The following is a 7,637-nucleotide window of genomic DNA, read 5'->3' as shown; positions in this document are numbered from 1 at the left end:
GGACTAGGTCATGCAAGCATGGCCGTAACCATGCAGGGTTTGAAAATTAGCGAGGTCTGGGGTGGGGTTAAGAATTGTGCTTTAATAACCCATACGTATACAACTCATTAGAGAGACTGAAAATAATGTGGAAGAGGTCACCATAAGCAGTAGGTTTTAACGTATGCATTTGGCCAATGACATCCAAAGCGATGTAAAACAAACTGATCTACATATTTACATGCATGAGTTTGCGTGTTCCCTGCTAGTGCTGTGCTCCATCTGTACAGCTACAGAAATGTTTTACTGTATTAGGAGAAAGTCTAATAAAGGCTGAACTGTAATAACTATAAATGCAAAAGACATGCAAAAAAAAAAAAAGAGTATTGATGAAACAATGACTCTGTCAGATGAAGTCAAAATGAACAATGAGTAGGCTAAAGTAATGTAAATCATAGTTAATAAACATTACTGTTTGAATTTTTAATTTATACATTAATTAATCAATTTATTTATGTTTACATCATTGCTCATTGCAGTGCCACAAACAATAAGTATGGTAAAATCCAATAACATTGGTCTGATGTAGCCTAATGGCCTAAGCATCTTTAAAACTGCATTTCCTATAGCTGTAAATCGAATTAATTAATATGATCATACTATAAAATAATATCAATGAGAGATGTGTAAACTAATTCATGTCTGAACATTCTTTGAAGCCCTTGATGTACTACCTGCCTCATGCCTGTGTGTCTTACGCCCCCTAGTGAGTATTACACCTTCCTACATGCATGTGCTCATTTTTACTTGCTCCCATTCCATTCTGAAATGAACCAACATGTTAAAACGACATTAAAATCATAGGATTTGTTTGATAAGTATATATGACTGTTTCAGCAAACTCTGCAGTTTTGTTATTAAGCCACAAATTTCAGTTGATCTAAATGAGACTGACAAATGTTGTATTGGGATCATAGAAATGCCAATTGCTGATTTATTTAATTTTATAATAATAATAATAATAATAATAACAACAATAATAATAATAATAATTATTATTATAATTGTTGTCATTATTGTTGTTGTTAAACATTAAATTAAATATGTGAGTTTTATGTCTATATAACGTATTATCTCTATAATATGGACTTCAAGGTTTCATTAAGATCTATGTGTAGTTGAAATGACAGTCAAATACAAAATGCAAATCCCATAAATCTACAAATCCATGCAAAATAACCACATTCAACAAAGTACATGGTATTAAAAAAAAACAGAAACAAAGCATGATGTGAACTTGGAAAATTCTTATAAAACATGGAAATATGCAGGATTTTTATGTGAATTGTGAGCAGGTGTACAAGTAATCATGGATAACAAGAATAACTATTATTAATACCAGAGTAGATAGTAACCTCTGGTGTTTGCTTTGGAAATTATTGGAGATGTGATGGATGCCAAACAATGAGAAAGGTATGAAGGGCAGCAGCTACTCACTAAAGAATCTCAGAAGTCATCATGAATTAGAAATTATTACAGTTCATTTGTGTTTTATTCCAGGCCTCTCCAAACCACCTTAATCCCAGATTCATCCATCTGTTGACGACATGTAAGACTCATATTACATATTGAGAAGATCAGAGAATGTTGTAACACATTTTGTTTTCAGTGTCTGTAAATATTTTTTTTTACATATGTATATTAATGTTTTTAAAATAAAATACCTATTTGATCAAATTCCTCAACTGAAATGAGCTGTAAAACCAAATAAAAATGTGTACATTTTAACATTTGTGCATACATTTCATAACTTTAAATTTCAAAATAATTATTTTGCCATTACCCAACTGCCCATATTTAAATTTTAAACATGTTTTAACATATTGGAAACATTTTAATAATAAAAAAGAAAGAATAAAATGGGAAACAAATATATACTGTAAATACATAAAACATGCACAAAGACCTGAAAACATAAAAAAGTTTGTGTTTTTGCAAATTCACTCTCAAAACTGTGGCAAATGTAGGTCTGTTTACCTATTTTTTAGAAACATTTTGACAACATATTTGGAGTCACTTCCTCTTGTCTGCAGACCTCTTGTTATTCAGTGTTTTGTTAAGAAAGATGTAACTTGTGGTCAGAGTAACTAACGTCCATGGTGCATTACACACTTTTAAGTGCTTTTACGTTTTTTTTTTTTTTTTTGGGGTTGTCAAAATGCATTCAAAGTCAACCATAATTTGCTAATGAATTGAAAACAATGCTCACATGATGCTTCATCACTTGTCTTTCTCTTTAAAAACAGAAAATTCAGCTTCTCCTCACAGTCTCTGTTCTCCCAATTCCCTGTCTTGGCATTGCGGGCTCCACAACGATAAGGCTCAGGTGGGCACGAGGGGAGAGCAATGTTAGTCCCAACATTCTCCTTGCTGACCCAGAACCACATTCCAGCCAGGAAACGCAGGCCTGTCCACACACTGTCTGTCTGGGCATTACTCATGTTTGGTAGCACCTTAGGATCTATGTAGGCCAGATCAGTTTTGCGTGACCGACAGTACTCTAGAGCGTCCTCCCATATCTTTTTCTCTAGCACCAGATTCAAGTTATTATAGCAGAAGAAAGGATGCTTACTTGTACACAGCCAAGTAGGAAACCCACACAATGCAAACCCCAGAAATTGGATTCTGGATTCCTCATTCTTCATTAACGTGCACGAGTCTTCAGTTTCCTGAATCAGCGAGCTAAACCAACATTGATTGTAAGCTCCTCCAGCTGCTATTTGTACCATCTGGACATCCTCCACACCGGTGATTGTAGACAGGTCTGTATGATATGTTTGGCAATACTTTCGAGCTTCTTTGCATGTCATTGGAGTAGTCACATAAACATGCATTCTGACTGTACCTGTTGTTCATTTATAAAGGACAAACAGGAAAAATACAGTGAGAATCATCTCTGCTCTGCTCTGGTGTGTGCCAATTTGAAGTTTAAGCATGGTTGAGCACTTTTATTTATCACTCTCACTGAGTGTTGACATAGAACATGCAAATCCTACAGACTCATCATCAAGGTGGAATGTATGCCCTGTCATCAGTGTGCAAATTATACAATCACTTCCAGATTTATTTAATGAACCCATTGAAGATAGCCAATGCTGATTTTAAACACTTAACGTGTTTAGTGATATATTTGTGATATTTGAATCGTATATACATATAGATTTACATGCAGATATAGTAGTAATAATAACAGTTTATATGTTTTGTCAATGCACGGTCCATCCAATAATGAAAAAAGTACTCAAACAGCATCATATGTAATCGAAGTCTTTTGGTTATTGAAATGTTTGGAAGCCCCATTGAGCATGACTAGCAGGGATGTCAATTAAATACACCTGAACCAGTTCATTAAGTTATGCAGTATTCATTGAATGCAAGTGGGTCAGAACTAAACTTCAGAACTTCCTAAATTTTGACTTCCTTTAGGGGCAGTGGTTCTCAAACCTGTCCTGGAGTACCCCCAGCCCTGCACAGCAGTGGTTCTCAAACCTGTCCTGGAGTACCCCAAGCCCTGCACATTTTGTATGTCGCCCTCATCTATCACACCTGATTCAAATCATCAGCTCATTAGTGGAGACTGCAAGACCTGAAGAGGGTGTGTCAGATTAGGGAAGACACACAAAATGTGCAGTGCTGGGGGTACTTCATGGAGAGGTTTGAGAACCACTTTTTTAGGGTAACAATGTCCAATCCTGCTCCTGGGTAGGTGTAAGGGAAACAGGTCAATTTAGCTCAAAGGGAATCACTTGCGTTGCCTGTGTCCGGGGTTCCCTTTGTTGTCGTCCTTGCAGAAAAGGGGGTTTCCCGAGGTTGCTGACTGGCTGGAAGTTTAGTCTTGGGAAGTCAGTGGTTGGGCGTTGGCTGACAACGCGGAGTTGTGGTTGAAGTTGAAGTTTTAGACGGCACTCTGGGATGATTTGATGGTGTCCTGAGTATTTAAACTTGGCTTTTGGCCACATCCCAAATGGTGTTTTGACCAATTAGACACTGTCTTAGCTCGGGGTGTTGCGATGTTTCTCCTCCCAATATATAAATCGCACGTTATCTTATCAGTCATATGGTCCGAATTTTCCCATGGAAAGGCAGTTTCTGTGCCATTCTGTGGATGTATGTGGACATGTTCTGTGAAGACCAGAGAGGTTAAGAGGTCTGTAAGGAATCTCAGTCTGTTCTTTGTCTCCTAGGTGGGGGTAAAAGTCAATCCAAAGAGCTCGTGACCGTGATTACTATCACTGGTTCACATGTGATGGTCATACTGTGCATCTGTTTTGACCATTAATCTTGATTACTTGCCCCAAAATTGACAATCTCCTTGGAATTGTCAATAAGTGTTCTTTTGTTTAAATGCTGTGAGCTACTCAAAGCTGCTAGTTGGTTCAGGCTTGTGGCGCCAGGATCTGATTTACGAACATCCTGTTTATTGGGCCTCTGTGGAATTCGGCTCCTCGTGTTTCAACTATGTTCTTGATCAAATCTTAAATTGTCTGATTCGGTCTGATACCCTGGGTAGGTTTGCACGAGCTGTTCACAAGTTTTTACTTATACTGTGCTGTAAAGTCCACACTAGAGGCTTAATGACTACTGCTGTGATTCGAAGTGAAAGTAGTTTGTTCACATAATGTTCTCTCTCTTAAAATGTAAACAACTGTAACAGAAAACATGATCATATATATATCTAAAGGATTGAAGACTGTCAGAAAAAAAGGGCTTGTTGATGCAATTTAGTCAATCTGTTTTTTTGTAGTTTATACATAGAGTTACATTTCAAGTTTAATGCTGCAACGCAAACAAATTTAGTAGTGTAAGTTACAACTAGGCTAAGTTACATCTTAAAATGGCTGGTGCAACCGGCTTCTGGAGGGACAAAGTTCTGTGGAGTTTAGCTTTAACCCCAGGTAACACACCTGAACCAGCTAATCAAGGTTAACTGAACATATATGGTGAAAGAATATTAGCCATTATTTGTGTGGTAGTTATGCATAAACATAAAATAAATTGTCTTTAGTTTTATTGGCTACTAGCCATAATTACTGGCTTATTCTGGTGAATTAACTTGAACATCACTCAATAAGTGCAATACAAATCATTAATTAATCTGGATATACTTTTCACTTTAGAACAGGGGGTCAAATTGTTTTTTTATGTTTTTTTACACAATTTTAGCAGTTTATTACTCAAAAATGTAAAACCAGCATTATTCATGTTTATATATCTATAGCGTTTTTCAAGATAAACATTGTTTTAAAGCAGCTTCACAGAATATGAATGTTTATACCGTACAAATAAGATTAAAACTTTAAATTTATCAGTGGTGACTGTCAAAATGATGCCCACTATTTGAACATAATTCATATTGTTCAATTTACTATATCACAGAAATATAATCTTTATTTCAATAGTCCACTTTAGACATTATGCTGACAATGAGTACCTTTGCAAGTATGCCAACTTGCTTAACTTAAACTTACTTGTCAACTTACCCTAACCGCAACCAAACAGTCTACTAATAATCTAATGAGACTTCACTGACAAATACTTGCAAAGTTACTTACAGTTAATAGAATGTCTAAAGTGGACTATTAAAATAAAGTGTTACCCTAAAAGGCATTTAGTGTACATTCAGTTAATAATTGTACATTAGTGTACATTCAGTCAAGAAATACTGGCTTATTCCTGATCATTTATCCTTCAAATGTTTAAGCCTTCAAATGTTTGATAAGTTCAGAATCAGAAACAGAATGAGCTTTATTCGCCAAGTGTGCACAAACACACAAGGAATTTGTTGTGTTTTCCAGGAGTAAATACATAAATATATACATACTGTAGGCCTATATAACATGAGAGAAAGAAGAACATAGAATATTTAAAAAGTAAAAATTAAGAAAAAAAAACAATAAAGTAACTTACATTAGATATGATGGTTTATGTACAGATGTGTGCATTATGTACTGTATGTTAGGGATGTGCCCAAATAGTGAATCCGAATTCGGAAAGGCACAGAAAACAAATAACGTGTTCTACGGAGCCACTGAGGAATAATAGTTAGTTTCTTTTGTTGGCAAGGGAGCAGAGATTTGCCAGATGAATACTCGGCAGTGGCGTCCTAAACCCGCATTGTCAGAATTTCACCAGTGCCAGAAGTTTAATCATGGCCTCCTAACCATCCCCATATCTGCTGATTGGCTTCATCACTCTGTCTCCTCTCCACCAATAAGCTGGTGTGTGGTGGGTGTTCTGGCACAATATGGCTGCCGTTGCATCATCCAGGTGGATGCTGCACACTGGTGGTGGTTTAGGAGATTTCCCCCTTCTATGTAAAGTGCTTTGAGTGCTCAGAAAAGCGCTATATAAAATGTAAGGAATTATTATTATTTAGTGCGCCAGTACGCTTCCCTCATTGGCATCTCTTGGAGCGTTTGTACAGGATTGTGACTTCTCCAACTACAATATCCAGTAAAAACTCTGAATGCTCAATTTGGTGTGTTGTGTCTGATGTCTAGGAGTTTGTCTATAGTAAAATTAATCGGGAAAAAGTTACTTAAAATGGGACAAACAAATAAAAACATACTGATGAGCTCCAAACTGAGGCAGTCATTCACGGTGCCATCTTGGATCATGTCTTGATAACTTGACCCATATAACTTGGATTAAGTTATAAATAATGCTAATATGCCCATTATACATGTTCAGTTAATTATTAATTATTGTTGTTTTAAAGCTTAACTACTACATAAATAATGACTACTGTAATACATATTTACTATATGTTCAGTTAATCATTAACTACCGGTGTGCTAATACTTAACTACCGCACAATTATGGCTCCTAAAATAAAGTGTTACCGAGAAGAAAAGAAAAATCATCTGTAAGGCACCATCTGTAAGGGTGGTTTCGTCTCAGGACCTGCGGGTCCTTCTCGTGGGCTAGTACTCTTCTGAGTACATGCTTCGCGACATGCTCCCTATCCTCTGGCCAGGTGCGAACTACTCATTTCTCACCCTGAGAGGTCTCCCGAGATTTGAATCGTTCCTTAACCTTCATGCACGTTCTCTGAGCTTGTAAGGATGGTTTCCCTATGGTGGTTCAGGCTGTAGGATTGCCGACTGACTAAAGAAACGTTGTCAGCACGATGGTATAAAACTGTACATTTCTAGTCTATAACCACCCATTGCCACTTATACCAACGACGGAAATAAGCGCAGTTAGAATAGCTAAATATGTGGGAGAGCGTTGCTATTAAGTGACTATATTGTATTGCAATAGGTAGCACTTCAATATTAATGTTGAATCAAGACAAGTTAGCACATAATTAATAATTGAAATGGTTTAATAACAATACTTTGTTATGGTTACACTTGAATTGGTTACAAAATATATGAAGGATGGTAAAGCATAGTTAATTGGACCCAGCATGTATGTAAAATGTTACCTGAGGGAGAGAGAAAGAGAGAGAGAGAGAGAGAGAGAGAGAGAGAGAGGGCAGGGCCCCAAGAAGAGAGCGCCAGCAAAGAAAAAAGGCAGCAAAGAGAAAGAGGTAGCAAAGGAAAGAGCCAGAGCAGCAGTTGCAATCTTCTTTTATCCCTTCCTTGACCATGTGA

General features: G+C 36.7%; 1 long non-coding RNA gene across 1 annotated transcript; it reads right to left on the bottom strand.

Annotated features, from left to right (window-relative positions):
* Positions 1-1,330: 1,330 nt before the first annotated feature.
* Positions 1,331-2,715, bottom strand: LOC107655196 (uncharacterized). Its single transcript, XR_001630402.1, has 3 exons — positions 2,612-2,715; positions 2,249-2,500; positions 1,331-1,575 (listed from the first exon to the last, which is right to left on the bottom strand). It is a non-coding gene; the product is annotated as an uncharacterized LOC107655196 (long non-coding RNA).
* Positions 2,716-7,637: the final 4,922 nt, after the last annotated feature.

Source organism: Sinocyclocheilus anshuiensis, unplaced genomic scaffold (genome assembly GCF_001515605.1).
Source record: "Sinocyclocheilus anshuiensis isolate Anshui unplaced genomic scaffold, SAMN03320099.WGS_v1.1 scaffold1231, whole genome shotgun sequence".
Lineage (NCBI taxonomy): Eukaryota > Metazoa > Chordata > Actinopteri > Cypriniformes > Cyprinidae > Sinocyclocheilus > Sinocyclocheilus anshuiensis.
Note: the sequence above shows the minus strand (reverse complement) of the source record. Positions and strands in the feature narration are given on the sequence as shown.